At 41.1% G+C, this 21,960-nt stretch overlaps 1 protein-coding gene across 2 annotated transcripts in view; it reads right to left on the minus strand.

Annotated features, from left to right (window-relative positions):
• DISP1 (dispatched RND transporter family member 1) overlaps positions 1-21,960 on the minus strand; it is a 116,882-nt gene that overhangs the window by 94,409 nt on the left and 513 nt on the right. The gene's annotated exons all lie outside the window — the stretch shown is intronic.

Genomic DNA, 21,960 nt, shown 5'->3' on the forward strand with positions numbered 1-21,960 from the left:
ATCCTACGGTACAGATCGCTCATGCTCTCCGCGTCCCGATAGCAGAGTGGTGAGATCTTCCCGAGTCTAAAGAGGCCCCCTCATACCAATGAGGCAACTGGTGAAGAGACCCAGTAAGTCATCTGGGAGGGAGGGCAGTCACACCCCACTGATCAATGGTTCTTAACCTTGGACAAAGCGTGAAACCCTCCGAAACCGGGTGAGGCACTATGGAACCTTCCCCTCATCGCGTTTTGTGTCCAGGGTCAGGGGTTCTTTGGGTCTCTGAAGGGCACTCACAGGTCTCGGGTGAAGAGGCCCGGAGACAGAGAGTCAAGCCTGTGAAGGGGAAGGAGAGGATGGCCACTGAGCCTGCCGAACAAAGTAACAGGAATTGGGGAATATTTAAAGCTAATAAAAACTTGGGGGGAAAGGGAGTTAGAAGAGAGAAAGGGTGGGAAGATTAGAAAACTAAAGAGAAAAGGGAAAATAAAAGTAAGCAGAGGAGTAAAGGGAGATGGAGGGAAAGCACACGAGGGGTGAAGGTCTGCTCTCACTGAACTTGACCGCCGGCATTTACTAAGTGTTGCTGTGTGCTAATGATATGCTCAGCATTTTTCATGGAATTAAAGCTTACACATCTTCAATGTATAAGCCCTATCTTATATGTTCCACAGCTCAAGAAACGGGCACAGAAAGACTGAGTCTACTGTTCAGCAGACTAGTCAGTGACGGGGCTGGGATTGAAACAGAGACCTGCTGTTTGATCCCAACGCCAGCCTCGGCGTCCTTACAGCCAAGCCCCTCTACCGCCTGTCTTCCTGACTCTGAGACGCAGCTCTAGACCGCTCATATTTGAACTCCTCCTGAAGACAACTGTCTAATAATGAAAAGTGATGCTAGAATACATTATCTGTCTTAACAGACACTGAACCAGAACCTAGATCAGCCTTGGGCAAACTACGGCCCGCGGGCCGGATCCGGCTGTTCTATCCGGTTCTCTTGCTCTCCCCTCCGCTCCTTTACTTTGAATTTATATTAGTTCACACAAACACTCCATCCATGCTTTTGTTCTGGCCCTCCGGTCCAGTTTAAGAACCCATTGTGGCCCTCGAGTCAAAAAGTTTGCCCACCCCTGACCTAGATTATTCTCCTCAAGATCTGAAATGCTTGTGACTTTATTTTCCAGTTTTGTTGAGATGGAATTGACATATAACATTGTGTGCCATGATTTTCATTCCAACGGAAATGGTACTTTTATGTATGTTTTTAATTTTTGGAAATTCCATGTATCAAAAGATTTCATATGCTTTAAAATAGTAACAAAAATGTACTAGAAATATGGCCTGTATGCCTGGCCGGTGTAGCTCAGTGGTTGAACGTTGGCTCATGAACCAGGAGGTCACAGTTTGATTCCCGGTCAGGGCACATGCCTGGGTTGCAGGTTCAATCCCCAGTGTGGGGCGTGCAGGAGGCAGCTGATCGATAATTGTCTCTCATCATTGATGTTTCTATCTCTCTCTCTCCCTATCCCTTCCTCTCTGAAATCAATAAAAACATCTATTAAAAATTAAGTTAAAATTATAAAAAAGAAAAGAAATATGACCTGTAACAGTCCATTGGCATTCACTCAGATTACACACCGAGGTCTTTGAATTGCGTAGCTTCCTTGCATGGTACATGTTTGTCAGACTGGCCGCCAGCTGTCTCACGTTTCTTGTTTGTAACAATACTGTTTTGTTAAAGCTGCCTTCCCAAATCACGGATACTTTTTCAGCGACATTGATCTTGAAAGGTTTATGCTATACAGATTTGATCTATTGCATCTCAGTCTGGTTTTGATTTAGAGAGCCTTCTTGGTATGAATACCAGGTTTACAAGTAACTTCATTCTTCTCAGAATTTCAGTAATTGGTATTTTTCACATGGTTACCAAGCGAAAAATAGAATGCATGCTTCAAAGCTGGGGTGCCCCCTGACAATGTGTTTCTCTTTTATAAGTGAATGGTTGAAATCATCTTGTCACAGGTGTGGAACATATAGAGAACAGATGCCTGGGTTTTAAACTGCACTGATTTACCTTATAAAAATACAAATTAATTACATGATTTGAGTCACAGAACTAGCGGAAGCAGTAAGAGAAAACAGTATTAGCACGGGGTCCGAAACTACCATCGTTTTGTTAATGTGTAGCGTGCACGCAGTCCCTATTCAGGATTCAACGTGGAATGCAGAGTTAACATCTTGCAAAGCAGAAAACACAAAAGAAGCATTCCAAAAATGTGGCCTTTTGCCTTCTTTGTGACTGGTATCATATAAGAATTTGAGGGTGGGAGGTGGGGGGACGAGTAAGTATTTTGAAATATAGTTCCCAGGAAGTTAGCATAAAAACACTATTTAAATATTCTCGTCATCCCGTCCATATGTTTAGGAAAATGTCTCAGTGGAGTGTGCAATTCTGGTATAAATATTTCCACAGCAGCAGAAAACAACTGAAAACATGGGTGTGTATAAACATGTGTATTTTTCACACTATTTGTATTTCTTTCTTTATATGTCTGTTTCCCCATAAGCTATAAGCTGTTCAAGTGCTCAAGGTAGAAGCTGTGTTTTGTTCTGTGCTCAGCGACTGGCACACTGCGGTGCTCAATAAATGCTTGTTAAATGAGGTAAGACATAATCTCTGCCTAGAGAGGCTGTACTCTGGAACATCTACAATTCTAAATAACTATCATCTAATCTTGGTTGCATTTCTTTACATAATTTATCTATACATAAAGAATATCAGCTTGGGGGAGGGATCAACCAAAGGATTTGTATGCATGCATATAAGCCTAACCAATGGACACAGATAACAGGAGGGTTAAGGGCATGAATGGGGGGGATGGGAGGGTAATGGGGGAATAAGGACACATGTAATACCTTAATTAACAAAGAAATTTTAAAAAATAAAATAAAATAAAGAATATCAGCTTTTGCCATTCTATAAGCACAGTATAAAAATTAGGAGGTCTAGCCCTAGCTGGTTTGGCTCAGTGGATGGAGCGTCAGCCTAGGGACTGAAGGGTCCCAGGTTCGATTCTGGTAAAGGGCACATGCCCAGGTTGAGGGCTCGATCTCCAGTAGGGGGCGTGCAGGAGGCAGCCGATCAATTATTTTCTCTCATCACTGATGTTTCTATCTCTCTCTCCCTCTCCCTTCCTCTCTGAAATCAATAAAAATATATTAAAAAATAAAATAAATAAGGATAATACAACCTTACTTGCATGAAAAGTGTGATGTGAGATGTCTGCATATGTAGACAAAGAATGAAAGAATATCCTTATAAGTGGTTATGCTGTGATGGAAATAGGAGGGAAGTACAGTGGAAACCATTTTGGTGGCATCATTTAATTCTTTTTACCAGGTAATTCTTTTATAGCAGATATATCGTAGCTTTATTACAAAACTATAATATTGTTAAGCTATAAAAAAATACCATAATGGAGACTATATAACAACACAGAAAAATGGTTACAGGGGTTAATAAAAAGAAGTGTTTTCACTAAGAATCTGGCTATGCCCCAACACGTGTGCATAGGGACAAGGACTAAATGTCCTGCTGTCACATGAGTCAAGAGTGTGAGAACAGAACTCTTCTCCATTCAACATAAATCTTTCCTTGTCCTATATTCCAGTCCTGGCACAGAGCATGCTATTTCCTGGAGCCATAAGCCTTAGCCTCATCTTTGCTCCCCATCAAATTCATGCTCGCTCCCCATCCAATTTATTGTCTCTAAAATGCCATCAACTCTATCATCTTCCCTGCTCTCCTAGTTCGGGTTATTATCAACTCACACCATCTTTTTACTCTTGGTTGCAATCTCTACACTGTCACTAAATGTTGGTCCATGTACAAACATTTTCTATGGGTTTCTACTGACTACATACACCTACACACACACACACACACACACATCATACTCAATATGCACACAAAAATAACTCCAAATGGATTATAGACATAAAAGTAAAAGCTAGAAACTATAAAATTTCTAAAAAAAAATCTAGGATGAAATCTTTAAGACCTTCACTAGGCTGGGCAAAGATTTCTCAGACAAGGTACAAAAAGCATGAACCATGTAAGAATAATTGATAAACTAAACATCAAAATAAAAATGTATGTCCCCCCAAAACACCATCAAGAAAATGAAAAGGCAAGCCGTACACTGGAGAAAATATTCAAAATACATAGAGCCACCAAAGGACATCTATACAGAACATATGAAGAACTCTTAAAATTCAATCACAAGAAGACAACCCAATTAAAAAATGGGCAAAAGATGTGAATATTGAGTTTCAATTTTTGTCATCTAGCTCTTCCCATCCTTCTTTATATTCAAAACAACTCTTTCATGGTCTGCAATTAAAATAAAGCAACTGTTGTACACACTGGGGAGTTATTCTGAACACTGTTTCATAATACCTTAAACTACTCACTTAGAAATACAATTATCAATACAAAACCCATTGTCATTTTTTCATGCTGTTGCTTTGCATCATGGCACGGTGCCACATAATGCAGTTTTCTGCATTCTGAAAAACTCAATGTCTTACTTAGAAACAGCTTTGCAAATTGGCTCATGGCCTACTTGCAACTGATACCGTAGCTTAAATACCTTTCCAGCAAAGTTACACTAACTTCAAAATATTCTGGGATCAACCATTAAAATGTTTTTGTTTCGGTTACAACACTAATGAGCACCAAATGTTAGAATTTGTTTTAACGACCTAATACATCAAGGATTTTCTTAAAAGGAGAGGCTGGATCAGCTCTCCATTATATAACGAAAGGTAGATTAGTTGGTACCGATATAGATAATACTTGAAAGATTTAACATACTTAAGTGTAGAATCAAGCATTAAAAAAGTTAAATTCAGAAAGCCTGCTCAATTAGCCATCTTATTTTTTCCCTGTAAAAATACCAAACTCCTGGCTTCTCAGCTACACTTGAAAGCCTCCTCCCCTTCATTCCTTGCAGAAGCCACTTAACCTTCACCTTGATTTCCCCACTCCTGTAAAATGGGTGATAATACTATGCTTGACTGTATTTTCTTCTGCTGTGAAGGAATATAAAGTATCAAAGGAAGCAAAAAGCAGTTAGAGGAAATCTCAGCATACCAGGTCTACTAAATCCCAGTAAGAACCACTGATAGGACAAGATTTGGGGAAACAGATGTGTATATGCTATTTTAAATACGCAAAAACAGTAGCGAACGGGCTATTCGGGATATATTCCGGGATGAATGTTTAGCATGTGAAAAGGTAGCACTTTAAGGACAAATGCAATTCCACGTGTGTCTTTCCCAGTCCCAACACCACACCTCAATGAGGGTGCACTGCCGTTATCCTCAGAGGCAGCCATGATGGTGACACCATTTATCTGCTTCTGCTGTGGACTCTTCTGCGGGCAGCACCTACTTTCAGACCTCCCCCCCGCCCCCCCGATATCTATCCATCTTGGTTGCTACAGCCACCACCGATAATCCTCTTCTTTCCTTTCCAGCATTAATTTTTCTCCTTTTTTGATTGCTATTGTGATTTGACACTTCTTGGCCTGTGTGTGTGTGTGTGTGTGTGTGTGTGATCTTAATCCATTCATCCATCAGTGAACATTTAGGCTGCTTCCATATCTTGGCTATTGTAAACAATGCCACAATAAACATGGGGGTGCATATGTCTTTTCGATTAATGTCTTTGTTTTCAGATAAATACCCAGAAGTGGAATTACCAGATCATATGGTAGTCCTATTTTTAATTTTTTGAAGAACCTCCATACTGTTTTTCATAGTGGCTGAACCAATTTACATTCCCACCAACAATGCACAAGAGTTCCCTTTCCTCCACATCCTCGTCAACATTTGCTATTCCTTGTCTTTTTGATAACAGCCATCCTAACAGATATGAAGTGCTACATAACTTAGCTTTCGATTTGCGTTTCCCTGATGGTTAATGACATTAAGCATCTTCTTGCATACCTGTTGGCCATCTGTAAGTCATCTTTGGAAAAATGTATTCAGATCTTCTGCCCCTTTTTTCATCAGATTGTTTTTTGCTATTGACTTGTATGAGTTCTTTATGTATATTTTTGTATCAACTCCTTATCAGGTATGTGATTTGCAAATATTTTCTCCCATGCAGTAGACAACCGGCAACTCTTCATAGCAGAGTTTCGTTTAGGCCACTAGATAGACTGCAACAAACTGTAATAGCTGCAATAAACAAATACAAATGTTCCGGGGCTTCAATAAGACAGACGTTTATTTCTCTCTCACATGACAGTTCACGGGTAGGTGAGTGATCTAGGGTGGGCAGACAGCTCTGCTCCTGGGGACCCAGAAGAGCTAGCTGTGCTGTCATCTCCGTCACTTAGTGTCCATCTCTGGGCAGAGGACTGCTGCTTCCATTCTTGGCACTGCCCAGCCAAAGAGAAAAAGAAAACAAGGGCCTCCAGGGCAGTGCCTTGGTCTTTAAGAAGATGACCCGAGAAGTTGCCCACATCTCTTCCTTTTACATCCCAGGGCCCCAAACTTAGTCACGGGGCTCCATTTAGTGTAGGTAGCTGGGAAATACATTGTAGTTGGGTGGCCATGGGCTAGCTAACATTGGGGTGGGACTAGGAGTTCTAGTTCTCAAAAGAAGAAAAAAAGACCAGTTACTGGGGTACAGTTAGCAGTTCTGTCTGTATTATCAAAGATGGAGAGAGACGGCAAGGAAGGGGATGGGAAGATGGAGAGGGTGAGGACTCCAGTACAGAGAGAATGTGACATAATTGGTATGTCCTATAGCCTAAATTACTCCAATTTAGTTCATAAAGACTATTGATTTTCTTGTCAAGGATACAAATATAACCCCAGTAAAATTTAAAAATAAGTGACCCTTTCCAAATGTGAAATTACAATTTTGCCAATGAAGCTGCTTCTGATAACTGATAAATGTCTTTGGAGTTACTGCATATAATTCAACAGAATATGGTATCTGCTCCCTTAGGAATCTATGAAGGAACGTAATATATATTTAGTCTATAAACAAATATTGAAACTCATAAGACTGGCACTATTGGGAATGCTCATATTATATCTATAGAACTTATTGCCAATGATGTACAAATACTTACACATGAAACCAAGATAAAAAACTAATACCCATCATTAATTGAATCCCTACTGTGTGCCTGATACTGTACTAGGTACCTTACATATATTATTTTTCATTCCAACAACTCTGCAAGATACTATTTCATTTTATAGCTAATAAAAAATGAACATTCAAAAGAGGTTGAGTAACTTGCCCAATATCATTCAGCTCATGTGTAATAGAGCCAAGGGTCAAATACTTCACCTTCAAAAAAATTAACTTGAAGGATATATTTCTCTTACTAGTTGAGCATTGACCTATGAACCCGGAGGTCACAGTTTGACTTCCCGTCAGGGCACATGCCCGGGTTGTGCGCTCGATCCCTCAGTGTGGGTGTGCAGGAGGCAGCCGATCAATGATTCTCTCTCCTCATTGATGTTTCTGTCTCTCTCTCTCCCTCTCCCTTTCTCTCTGAAATCAATAAAAATATTTTTTTAAAAAAAGAGGACATTGTCTTAAAATATATAAAGTCTTAACTATCATCTGTCAGTATATGAATGCTAATTTGCATATATAAAAATATCAACAGGGTAGCACTTCGAAAGTGTGCAGCCTGGACGCTACAGGGGTGTAAGCTTAGGGTACGTTATCTGGCTGGGACAGAATGTCAAAGGTAAGGCCTCATGTGCCCCATTATCTCTCCCTGGACCCAGACCAAATTCCTTTTCTGGATTCTCCATTCAATTGCTAAGCCTGGATTCCTGTGTCTGTCCACAGAGTCTCCCCAAACATCTTTCTTTTCAGTACTGTGTCCTCCAGATTCCCATCTATCTTGTTGATTTTAATCTGAGGCAGACAGAGAGTTCAAGAGAAGCCTGCTGTTGCATCTCCTGCCTCTTTACTGTTAGGGATTAGCCCACAGGGGTAGCTTAACTGTCCAGCTACAGAATAGGGCGCTATGCTTTCCTATACCATTTATTCTGCGATGGGGAAGGAACAGTCAAACATCTGAGGAAAGCTGGTGAATAGACCAAAAATGCTGTAAAGTTCTTAAACTTAGAAATAAAGGAAATGTGTAAGCACAGTTCTATAAAGATGTTGGGTACACAGTAGGGCAGCAAATAGGGCTCTGCCCTCAAATCTGAGCCTTAGCACATGGGTACTTGTGACACGCTGCCTGCCTCCAAAGACAGAGTCCACCCCTTACATTTGACATTAAATAGCTCTTCAGGATGCTACAAAATGCTCTCTTAGCATCTTATTCAAGTCTCATTGCAACAACCAACGATAGGAAGAACTATCCCTCCCTTGATATTAAAGAGAAAACAGATTAAGAAAAACTCTATTTCTTGCTCAGAGTGACACAAATAACCGAGGAGGAGCCAGGCTTCCAGCCCAGGTCTTCTGGCTCCAATTCTGCTACACCGAGGGTCTCGGAGGAACAATGAGTCTGGTTTCTGTCAAGTGAATTTAGAGCTCAATTCCTAACATCTGCAATGCACGCTTCGGAACCCATACATCACACTGAAGTTTCACACAGTCGTGGCAAAGCAGTGGTCAGCAACTAAAGGGACATAAATTCTAAGGAACAAGGCGCAGCAGCAGGCCTGGGCCTTCCCTGGTCCCTTGTCCTCAGGCCAAACCCACTTCCCACTCTCCAATACGAGTCTCGCCACAGTTTGAAGAATATGGAACTAAACTGTCCATATTTGGTCTCTAAAATCAGAGACCGAAAGGCAATTCAGGGTGAAAAAGCAGCGAGTACTGGAGGGTAGCTGTGGGACAACCAATGTTAAATGCCATCAACCCAAGACCAAGGAGTGACCTTGAAAAAAAAGCGGAGATTTGGAAGGACCCACTCAATACCCCCATGTCTGCCACACTGATATGACTTCCTGTGAGGTTGTCCTAGAGACTTTACCTCCCCTACCCTTACCACAATGCTTTCCAAACTCCCTTTTCTGAGTAAGAAAACAACAGCAATGAAATAAACATCATTCATCTCATCTCTGTGAAAATCATTCCCCACCCCGTGTGGTACAGGTGGGGCTGTCACACACAGAACCCTGAACAGTCTTGCCCACAGGATGGGCATTTCATTAACTGTGATTTCTTTGGAGTGCTTTTGGATTTTATTTTTAACTTACTTAAATTTACACTTAAAAACTTTAACTCATTTTTATTTTCATTTTAAATCTAACTTAAAATCAACAGTAGCCAAAAGAAATAAAAAAATAGCTAAAACAGTCCTCCATTTAAAAGTCTCAAATGAAAAAACTACTAAGTGAAATGCTAAAATTTTTGTTAGTAATAATAGTTTTCTATATATTTTCTGATCAGGAACCAGAAGATGAAAGTTCTTATTAAGACCTTAAACATTAGAAAATTTGCTAAGAATCAATGACTTGGTGATCTGACAAATCTGTCATCACCGATCAGTCTAGCCCTGCAGAGGGTGAGAAGTGTGCACAAGCTCACTGAGCCATCAAGTAGTGGATCAGGACTCCAGCCGCAAGTTTAGAGGCTCTAGGCCTTGCCCTTACCAGTGGTTCTCAACCTTCCTAATGCCGCGACCCTTTAATACAGTTCCTCATGTTGTGGTGACCCCCAACCATAAAATTATTTTTGTGGCTACTTCATAACTGTAATTTTGCTACTGTTATGAATCGTAATGTAAATATCTGTTTTCTGATGGTCTTAGGCGACCCACAGGTTGAGAACCGCTGCTGTAGAGCCTAAGACCATCGAAAAACACAGATATTTACATTACGATTCATAACAGTAGCAACATTACAGTTATGAAGTAGCAACAAAAATAATTTTATGGTTGGGGGTCACCACAACATGAGGAACTGTACTGAAGGGCCGCGGCATTGGGAAGGTTGAGAACCACTGCTCTAGACTCTTCTGCCTAGCTGGCGCTTGGCACACAATGCATATTCAGTTGATTTAACAAAGGAATGAATCTCACTGTTTCACAAGATGTAGAGTCTCCTCGGGATGGCACTCAAGTCCTCCAAGTCCCCACGCCCTCACCGAGCCACATGGTCCCTCCAACACACCCCGAGGTTCCCACCTTCACTCAGGCTCCCTCTACTGGGTGTTTCCTCCTCTACACTCTGTCTCCTTATCTTCCAATCTCAACCCAGATCATGATGTCCATAAAGTTTTCTCTACTCTTTGTCCCGTGATAATCTCTCTCTCATCTGAACTACTACAACACTACATTCAGCAATTATAGGATATATGGTCTTCAAGGATGAGAGGTAAGAACTTACGGGTGTTTATAAATTCTCCAGCATCAAACATAGTTCTACATCCATCATGGACATTTAGAATGTACTTGTTAATTTAAGATATCTTTATTATCCAAAAATAAACTTATTGCCTGGCCAGTGTTGCTCAGTGGTGGAGCACTGATCCATGAACCCAGAGGTACTGGCTCGATTCCTGGTCAGGGCACATGCCCCTATTGCGGGCTCCTTCCATGCAAGAGGCAGCCAATCGATGTTTATATCTCTCTATCCCTCTCCCTTCCTCTCTCTCTAAAATCAATTTTGTAAAGAGATTTAAACAATAAACTACTTATTGCCTCTGAAATAATCTCCCCGTTTTTTACATCATTGCCTAACTTAAAATCGTAATTCCACATGTGTCTGTGTGCGCACATACAAAGGCCAAACCGAGTGGTACTTCACCTGGCGGAGTAGCTCCACCCAGATAACAATGCTGACGTTCCCCACGTTAAAACAGCCCAGTTTTTAAGAAGAGACTCATCAGAGAAGCACTTCACATCAGCACAGTTGGAGGTCAGCATTTTAAAGGTTCTATACAACTAATATGTACACACATCCTGCAAAAGAAAGACAGGACCCAGGAATAGTTTTCATAGTAACCGCATGCTGAAAACAACGCAGGCATCGAAATCCCAAAGGCCCATCAGTCATAGGTGCCACTTAACCCACCTTTGCATGTTCTTTGAAAACTTAGATACCGTTCTTTAGGGATTAGGCTCCTTCCCCACTAACCCTAAAACAAGCAGCAAGCAGCTCTAAGTAAAATAGAGGTTACAGCCTGAACTGGTTTGGCTCAGTGGATAGAGCATCGGCCTGCGGACTGAAGGGTCCCAGGTTCGATTCCGGTCAAGGGCATGTACCTTGGTTTCGGGCACATCCCCAGTAGGGAGTGTGCAGGAGGCAGCTGATCGATGTTTCTCTCTCATTGATGTTTCTAACTCTCTAACCCTCTCCGTAAAAAAATGAATAAAATATATATTTTTAAAAATAGAGGTTACAATCTCACCTACTGTCATTTCCGAAAGACAGGCACCAAGTACCGTGCACATGATTTGACTTTTTTAAACACAATGGCCTATGAGCCTTAGCCCAAAGCCAACTGTGCTGATGGAAGGCACCGTGTGGAGAGGACCAACCAAACGTACTGCAGAAATCTCTGCACTGAAATTTGATTTAAAGAGGCCAAAGGGAGGAAGAAAGGAAGGAAGGGAGGGAGGGAAGTTCCAATAAGCATACACAAATTGCACAATCTTCTTTTCATTGCAGTGACCCCAAAAATAAAAAATAAAATCTGCTTGCAAAGAGTCCTTTGAAACAGCTGCTTGGTTTCATGGTCAAGTTGTGTGGTTTGTAAGACTTGACGCTATTCAAGTCGGTGATAAACACCGACTCACATGACCCACTTGAGGAGAAGGCCGGGGAATCTGTCTGGAGTTTACATTGGCTGTGCAAATGAATGTACTTAGTCACTGCTCAACATCACCGCTTACAAAGCAAGCAATTGTTTCCCCTCAAATGCTCATCTCCTCCATTAGAGCTCATTGACAACCACTGCCAAAAACCACTACATTAAGACTGCCTGCTACAGATTGAATAACTTGATAAAACATTAACCTCCACACATTAAAAAAATAGATGGGTTAAGCGCCTTTTCAATTAAAATATTATTTTTAACAGTGTTTATCTAGTGAGCAAAGGAAATCACATCGTATGTAGGTAATCATATTACAAGATTACATCAAAGAAAGAATAGAGGAAGCATGCTTTAAAGTTATTTTCTATTCTAGATGCCCTCCTAATATATACTCTAAACAGGAGTATGTAAAATACAGTACATATACTATTTTTATCATGCATGATTTTTCACTTAAAAATGCATTAAAAGACACATGAGGAAAACTTCTCTTATCAAAACTCTTTTTGAGCCTAATTTTTTTTATCCTCACCTGAGGATATTTTTTCCATTGATTTTTTTTTTTTTTTTTGAGAGAGAGTGGAGGGGAGGGAGAAGGGAGGAAGGAAGAGAAACATCAATGTGAGAGAGACACATAAGATTGGTTGCCTCTGGTTCGCACCCCTACCGGCCGGGGATTTGAGCCTACAACCAAGGTATGCGCCCTTGATCGGGAATGGCACCCGTGACCCTTGGGTCGGTGGGCCAATGCTCTAACCACTGAGGAACCGGCCAGGGTATGAGCCTCAAATTTAAAGAGAACGGATGAGGTGTGTTGATCATCTCTCTGAAGATTACAGAAGGCCCTGAAGAAGTCCTCAGAATAAACTTGGCTGAATTTCAATACGAAGAAGTTTGACGTGTTCGTGGTCATTTCAGCCACTGCATAAACCTTGTGGCGTACTTGTTCCTATCTGAGCTTTGCACACGGCATCCACGCTCAGATCAAGGCATCCCTGGCCCCCGTTTATCTCAGAATATGAGGCAATAAAACAACACTTAATGTCCCATTAGATTTGTTTTTCTTTTTCTTCCTCAAGAGGGCAGTCAATATAAGGGAGTCTTCAAGTTTGGGGGTGGAGGAAGTTATTGATTTGGTGCTTCTTGTAGGAGAGGAGAAGTACCTTTTCCTTCTACACTTCTAAGTTCTCAGCTGGATCTCTATAACAAAAAACTGATTCACAAGAGAAACGTACACACATTTATTTATAAATTTTGTGATACAGGAGACTTCCTAAGGAAATGGAGACCAAAGAAATGGTTAAACCTGAGTGTTTTAAGGTTTGATGAAGAGTAGAGAATCATGGGAAAATATGACAGACAAAAGGAGTACAAGCTAAGAGTAATACCCTGGGGAACTCAGCAAGGCCTGTCTCAGTCCTCTTCAGGCCCCTCCATCTGGAGATAAGGATACTCCCCTCTCTGGGTTCAGGGAAGGCACCTCTTACATGAGGGTCTTCTGACTTGCTTCAGGGGAAGGTCATATCTGATTTTATACATCATTCTCAAATATGACATTCCAGTCAAAGCCTTAGTAGTATAACCAATGTTTTCGATTATATCCTGTTACAAAGAAAACGGGTTCTTTATTTGTTGTTGTTGTTAATCCACACCCGAGGATATTTTCTCATTGATTTTTAGAGAGAGTGAAAGGGAGAGGGAGACTGAGAGAAAAAAACACTGATGTGAGAGAGACACATCGACTGATTGCTTCCTGTACCACCCTGACCAGGCCGGAGATCGAGCCTGCAACCAAGGCATATGCCCTGCAACCGAACACAGGACCCTTAGGTCCACAGGCCAACAACGCTCTACCCACTGAGCTAACTGGCTAAGGCAGAAAACGGATTTTTGTTGGACTTATGTAAATAGCTATATTGCCATGAAAATAAAATTAATAAGATTTTCCGAATTCTGGAGGGATAACATAGGGAGAAAATTGTTTCATCTTTGTTCACAAAGGTACACTTTACCAAATTGCTGTAAATTATAGATAGCTTAAGAGAAAAGAGGAAAATAAAACATTAAAGAACCAGCAACATTTCAAACAAAAAGTCATTAAAAATTATAATCATCCTCATCAGTTCATGTAATTAATTCTTGTTGTGTTTGATCTTGGGTGAGCAGTTCTATGAATCCATCAACTTCTTCATTAGTTTAGAAAATTACTCAGTCCATTGGCATGGTCTCAAGTGATGGCTTCACTGAACATTCTCGCCTCAAGCTGATTGTAAACACTTTCAGAAAAGAATTAGGAGTGAAAAACAACTGTCTGTGAATGACAAAAGACTTTTAAATGGCCATGGTTAGAGATCCTATGAGAGGTCGTTATAATGTAATTGACAAGAAAATTTGTTTATCTCAGTTACATACAGTATTTTAACATAACTGGAATGTAACTGATAACATGATGCTGAACATATCATGAGTGTCAAGGGTATTGATAAATTTCTATGAACTTTTACTAGTAACAGTGTTTATATGTTTCTATAACCTATATCCTTACAAATATAACCTAAAGAAAGTTCACCATCACTTTTTTTTTTTAAATCCTCAACCGAGGATATATTTTTCCATTGCTTTTAAAGATGAGGAAATATCAGTTTCCTTGTCTTAATAAAAAAGAGATGGTTAGCCCAGGATCTTAGCATGCAAGCCAGGATCTTAGCACAGCCTCTGGCACACAGATCTGCAAAATACCGTTTCCTTCCCCTTCTGTTCATGACAGTGAAGTGTTCACTGAGAAGCAGGCACTGTTTGGGATTGCTGGCTTAGACTAGTTCAATCACCACTACCACAACTATTACATAGAATTCAGCCATCCTCATCTCCTTGGCTTTCTATACATCCCTCCCTTATTCAGGACTAAAAAGCTTCCATATGAAATTATATTACGTGTAGTACCTAAAGCTCATTACTACTTCAAAAGTGTGCCTATGTATGTTTCGGTTTTCAGATTAAATTCAATCTGAAGTCAATGCCCCTTCCACAGCAAAATGTAAAGGTTAACACTTCAAATAAGATAAAGAAAATCCAGTTGTGCCTTGGGTGGTGTGGCTGTGTCATCCTGTGCACCAAGAGGTCACTAATTCGATTCCAAGTCAGGACACGTGCCTGCGTTGTGGCTTGATCCCCAGTAGGGGGCAGGCAGGAGGCAACTGTTGGATGTTTCTCTCTCTCTCTCTCTCTCTCTCTCTCTCTCTCTCTGATCCCTCTCTCTCTCTAAAATCAATAAAAGCATATTTAAAAACAAAAGAAAACCCAGTCACTGCTTTATTAGATAGCTGCCTATCCCTCACAACCCCAAACTTTCTAGGAGAAAAAGACTATGAATTATGTCACCTCGAAGATGTGTAATTCACTTCAGTTAATTCAAACCTGTGAAAATTAGGAACGAGTGTGTAATCCCAAAGTACAAATAAAATAAAATCATGCTGTGTGAAGGTTATTTCATGGGTTTAAAAATTGTGCTCCGAAACAAAGTGTTCAGTTAAAGTTTAGAAAGTCAAGCATTTCCCAATAATGCTATTCTAAGGTTAACTCTAAGGAGGAAAAAGGTGAGAAACTTTGAACTCAACAACCCACATATGGATGATCCATACGCTCACCCCCTTTTCTAATTCTCCATGGCCCATTGTAAGTTCTGAGTGGATTTTTCTCCTCTGCACCAGGCTGCTTTCAGAATGTCTCCATCTGCATATTTTACAAAATGAAAATTAATTTCCCTATGTGTCCAAAATAAAGTTCAAATTACACTATAACCCAAGGTAAAGACTGCTTTATTTAACTGCTCGTTTCTACGAGTACAAAGATCTGACCACTCCGACCTTAACGCCCAGATGCCAAAGAGTCAGCCAACGGACCCCGTCCTCTCACCTGGGACAAAAATGCTAAGCGCTGGAAATGTTTTGCAAGAAACCAACTGGCAACCACTAACCCTAAAGATGAAGTTTTATTAGAAGAGAAATGGAAACTCGGCCTGAAAACACAGCCCCTAATGGGAAACGACGGGGCAGCTTTATGAGTGGAAACCTTACACAGAGCGGCCTGTGTCTGAAGCAGAGGCATCAGCTCGATGTACAGCAGAGCAGGCAAGGGCTCTGGCCCACAAGTCAGGTCGCCGGGATTCAAACCCCAACTCCAATGACTACTCATTTGGCCAAGTTACTCAGCCTCCATCTGCCTCAGTTTCTATGTCTGTGAAGTTGGTGTGATAATGGCCCTTCATAGGATTTCAGTGAGGATTAAATCAGACAGAACAGATGTGAAGCACTTAGCGCAATGACTGGCACGTAGTAAGTATTTAATACGTGCCAGCCGGCGTGTAATTATTATCCTCTTTCTAAAATTGTTTTATACCACCACAGTAGCAGAGTGTCAAAAAGCATCTTAGCCCTGGCTGGTTTGGCTCGGTGGATAGAGCATCAGCCGATGGACGGAAGCGTCCCGGGTTCGATTCTGATCAAGGGCACATACCTCGGTTGCAGGTTTGATCCCTGGTCCTGGTTAGGGCATGGGTGGGAACAACCAACCAATGTGTCTCTCTCACATCGATGTTTGGCTCTCTGTCTCTCCCCCGCCCACCCCCGACCCCTTCTACTCTCTCTAAAAATCAATGAAAAAATATCCTCGGGTGAGGATTAACAACAACAAATAACAAAAAAGCACCTTGCACAGAAGTTAAATTATATTTTAGTAACTCACTCCCTAATAGGAGTACATAACCCTAATGCCCATCAACATTCAGCAAATACAATAACCTGGATCCCATACCAAACAAACACAAATTTAAAACCATTGAAAAGTACTCATCTGCTCACTGGAGCCGAGTTCTAATTACTAATAATTAGGTTCAGGATTAAGGGACTGATTAAATTTTTCTATAGTACACTGCTGCTGAAGTGATCTTGAGGGGTAACCGTAATGAAACCATACTAAAGTCAAAAAGCATCAAGTCCCATCAACTCTGGGGAAGCACAGCATTCCATAGCCCCTCTCACAGCTGGCAAGGAGGGCATGAGGGCCATGGCCCGTTCCAACCAGCTTAGTTCTCGCCCGTCCCAATGAGTACAAGGATCTACTGCAGATCATTCCAAAAGTTTGGTTTGCATTTGACCTTGACAACCCGAGAAAACCTGAGCGGTCTCAGGGAAAGTAACACCTCTATCTAAAACCCACAAGTTGGGGATGAAAAGGAAAGAAAGTCTCTAAGAGCTCGAATTCTGCCACCCCCACGCCACTCCCCCAACCCCAGGGAGAAAGTATTTCAGATGGAACTGTTAACTGGCAGCTGCCCCCATCAGTATCACCTAAACAGGCTTCCAGAGAGGAATCTAATAACCACTTATTTGGCAGCCACTAATTTACTCTTCATTTCAAAGCGGCCTTTTTATCTAGGTGTAAAAGAATGAAACTGCCTAAAAATTTTTTTTGCAGCAGATGGAAATGCATTCATCATTACTCTCCATTATACTTTTCAGCTGGCAATAACTGTGGTTGTAAAGAAAAGAGAATAAGGGTTTGGGTGCTTTTAATCAAAGCTTGGATTCTAGCCCTGCCCTGCAGCAGCCTGTAATATGAGGAAAGTTCCTGCTTCGAATTCCAAAAGAAATGAATTTTTATGTGAGTAGCCCCCTCCATCCACCGCCACCTCTCTGTTATTGCTGTTATCCACGCAGCAAATGTCACAAGCATCTACTACTTTAGATGCGACGTTAATTCTGGTACCTTGGAAAAACACGTTCACTAATACACTGATCGCATTTCATAGAAGTTTAAAGTGCAACAAATGGACCATAAAACACTTCTAGAACAACTGCATGCGGTGGGCATTACTCTGCTTATTTTGCAGGTAAGGAAGTAAACTCAGATCATGCCCCAAACCTGGCAGCCTTCTAAAGGACCCATTTACGTCCTACAATGTTTTCTCAGTGCCCCACAGAGCCCTAAAGTTCCCTCTAGATTTCCCGATTCGGGCCCTGTGTGCTTACTGGGAGTACTTGGGTTTCAACACAGCAGGTTCCCTTCTTCTTAACTCCTCAAGCAAGCAAGCTCTCTCAGTCCCTTGTCCTGGTCTGTGCATTCTCTCTACTGAAGTTCCTTTGGAATGTCCCCCGTGAACCGTCCAGTGGCTAGCTTGTTCTGACAGGTAAGATCTCTTCAAGCCCTCTGGGGACCACTTGTCACCATGTGCCCTCAATAGGATATGCTGTCCCCTTGGAATACCTATGACATACCCACTTCTCTCTGTCTCCACCCCCACCCCCATGTCACTGAATGGCCTGCACACCACCTCCATTCTCTCAACTATCAATTCATACGCAATCCCTTCAGTAGAAACTCAAAATGACCCTCTCTTCAGAAAGCCTGCCCTTGACCCCCTTCACATAACTGTAGTCACTCTTGTAGCAGAAGGCGCACTGGCCTGGAAACCAGATCTGGCTTCTGCTCCTGGTCCTTCCGCTCGCTGGTATTACCTGAGCAAATCACTCCACCTTCTGGGACCAGTTTCTCAATCAAAACGATGGGCATTAGACCGAATAAGCTGGAAACTGACCCCCAGCTCTACGAATGTTTTATGCAAAAAGATTAGCAAAGAGCATTAACTTATAAGAACAAAAATTATTATACAATTTAAAATTATGTAAGGCATCTAAAGTTTAAAAAATAATATGTGACATAAAAAAAAGGAAAATAACTTTTCAGTTTCAAAGGGTGACAAGGTTCATTATATTGTCCATTTTCTACTCTTCGATACATGAATGAAAAACCCAGGTAATCCCTTAAAGATGATGAATATTGATACTCTCCTATTTGCTAATCTCTATGCAGTATTTTATATACATGGTTGTTTAATATGCCAAATGTGTTTTAAATACTAACTGTGGATAGTCTTATGAGTTGACTTGGCTAGATTATAATACCCAGTTATTTCATCAAACATTAATCTAGGGGTTGCAGTAAAGGTATTTTGTGGTTAATGTACAATAAGTTGACTTTAAGTAAAGATTACCCTTGAATGTGTGTGTGTGGGGGGGGGGGGGGGAGGCGGGGACGGGGAGGCTCATTTAATGAGTTGTAGACAAAAAGAGCAAAAACCAAGGTGTCCCAAAGAAGGAATTCTACCTCAAGACTGCAGCAACACTCTTGCCTGACCTTCCAGCCTGCTGGCCTGCCCTGCAAATTATGGCCTTGCCAATCCCCATGATTCCATGAGCCAATTTCTTAAAATCACACTGTGGTTCCATTCAAAAAGTACTACTGCCCTGACTGGTGTGGCTCCGTTGGTTGAGCATCATCCCATGTACCAAAGAAGTTGTCAGTTCGATTCCTGGTCAGGGCACATGCCCGGGTTACAGCTCGATCCCCAGTGGGGGGCATGCAGGAGGCAGTCTATTGATGTTTTGCTCTCACATCGATGTTTCTCTCTCTCCCTCTCTCTCTCTCTCTAAAAATCAATTAAAAATCTTTTTTAAAAAAGTATTACTGATACCAGGTATCTGTAAACTTGTTTTGTAAAGGGCCCATCGTATCTCGGCTTTGTGGGCAAGGGACTGCTGTGCTGGATAGCACAGTTCTAGACTATCGGAGCTGAAAGGGGCCCTGGAGGCCATAAGTTAGCTATTCGTAGCCTAGGGAAAGACTTCCTACAGCTAGGAATTATGAAGCAGCTGCAGAGAGGAATACTACTGCCTTAACAATGGGGAAATTCAGAACACTGGTAGAATCCAGTCCTTTTCACAGGCAGTTGCTGAGACTAAAGGGCCAAACACCTCATCTAATCACATGGCCCATTAGCAGCATAGCTACTTCTAGAACCCAGGTATCCCAACACTCAATTTAGGGGTCCTTCTAGTCCTCTACTAGGATGGTGCTAATTGAATGAAAACCCAATTCCTGCAGGTCTAACTTCCCATTCACTACCCAATAAACGCAGCATTCATCTCACCAACTAAAAGACTCTTTCTTCTAAGCTAGACTTCACTATTGGCAATTTTAACTTTAAAAATACGGAGATGAAGAACTAAAATTTGAACCAAGGCTTTAAAAATGTGTCTATTAGTTGGGTTTTAAAGGTGTGACATTGGCTAAAAATGGAAATAATCTCTACATACAATCTATGTCTGTCTATATATAATCTATATATTATTATACACCTATATAATAACAATGGACTAAGGCCATTGGCAAGGCTAGTTTCCAAGAACATTAATGATCGTTTCCCTCTATAGGTCTCTTTTTTTTATTTTCTTATAGTTCTTGGCAGTTTTTAAAAGTCTTTAGAGTATGGATGAGAGTTCATATACAGTTCAAAGACTAAACTCCAAAGCAAAATCATAAACATAAGAAATGGCAGGTCCCAGGTACTTTCTTTCAAGCAAGTTTTCAACTATTCTCGATGTGAGCGTGACGTTTCACTGTGAGGGCTAGGAGAGAGGCAGGTATGTTAGAACGTAATTCCAATGATTTGTGTTTTTCTGTTCTTCAGAGACACGCATGTCAAAGTGAGTGGTTAGGGAGCGGAAAACCCACTGCAAACGTTGGAAAAGCCTGTAAGAAATTCTTGGGTCTCCCAGGGAGTGAGGGCACCAGGTCCAGGAAACCATCACTGATCACCCTTTTCTGCAGGAGACTCTGTATAAAAGAATCTGGAGATGATCTGCCATTAGCCCTACAAGGAGCATTAAGCCCCCCCACAAGGAGCATTAGCTACTTAGCTACAATCAATCCAAAGGCAGGCCTGACTCCACACAAGCTTTAAGAATTTATAAGAAACTCAAGCACAGATTTTTTTCCAAGAGTTTATAAGCTACAGCTAATAATACTGTACATCTGAAACCTGAAAGAGAGTATGTCCTAAGTGTTCTCAAAAAAGAAATAAAATGGTAACAACGTGAGGTTATGATCTGTTGATTAGCTTAGAAATTGTGGTAATCACTTCAAAATGTATATGTATATCAAATCATCACATTCTACACCTTAAATATATACAATTTTTATTTGTCAATTATACCTCCAAAAGCTGCGGGAAAAGAATTTACAAGCTAGCAAGACACCACGGTACCAATAAATAGAAAATGTTCTGGTTTATGTGAATCAGTGCAAGTCAGAGGATTAAAAATGAGCTGCACCAATACAGTAATTTTAAAAATAATAAAGTTTTACACTGGAAATATGAAACTCTGGAAAAAAGCAAAACCATCATCTGGTATCACTCTCCACCAATGACAATGCTACAGCTCTCCCTAGCTTCCCTGCCCAGCTTGTGGCAAACAATTCACTTACCATCGACTTGAAGCTAAGAGTCTTTGTAATCACGCACTGAAGTAAGACACTGTATGATGTAGACTAGGAAGTGGGTATTAATTGCAGCCAATAAAACATAAATATAATGTAGACAATAATTATAATTATCTCCGATAATGATAAAAAAACAAGCCCATTAAGGAAAACTAAACGTGTCCACGTGTATGTAACAACAAATCTTGGGCTACCAATGTATTTTTTTAAATACTGCCAGTGGCAAATAGATTTATTTCCTTGTAGCAGAAATAAAAAGTAACAGTAAGTTTTTAAGTAATTTAGTAATTGCACCCTAATCTAAAATTGCCCTGACTGGTTAAACCGAAAAACTAAACCCAACAGGATAACTTAGTATTTTGTGTGAGCAAGTCTGGCAGAAAAAAAACAATGAACTGTAACTGCAAACGGTTTGACAGCTGGGTTTTCCATGTAATTATCACCCTCATTCTAAATGCACTTAAAAGTTCATTTCCACAACAAAGCAAACGAGACAGCCCACACTCCGCAGGGTAGACAAGATTCCAAAGGAAAGCTCGGGTGGGCTTGCTTGTATGAAACAACTTTAAAGAGCTGCATCTGTTTGACAAAGACATGCAGCTTAAGTTGGAACCTGAATGAAGGAGGGTTCAAGCTTCCCGAGGAATGTAAACGTCACACGCACACACACCACACGCACACACCATACATACACACACCACACACGCACACACCACACACACACACCACACACACACACACCCCACCCCCGATTCATTGAAAATGCAGGATGCGAGTTCAGCCTCCAATACTAGTAGGTGCCCGACCCTCTTTCCG

This window comes from Plecotus auritus (genome assembly GCF_963455305.1).
Source record: "Plecotus auritus genome assembly, chromosome: 14".
Taxonomy (NCBI): domain Eukaryota; kingdom Metazoa; phylum Chordata; class Mammalia; order Chiroptera; family Vespertilionidae; genus Plecotus; species Plecotus auritus.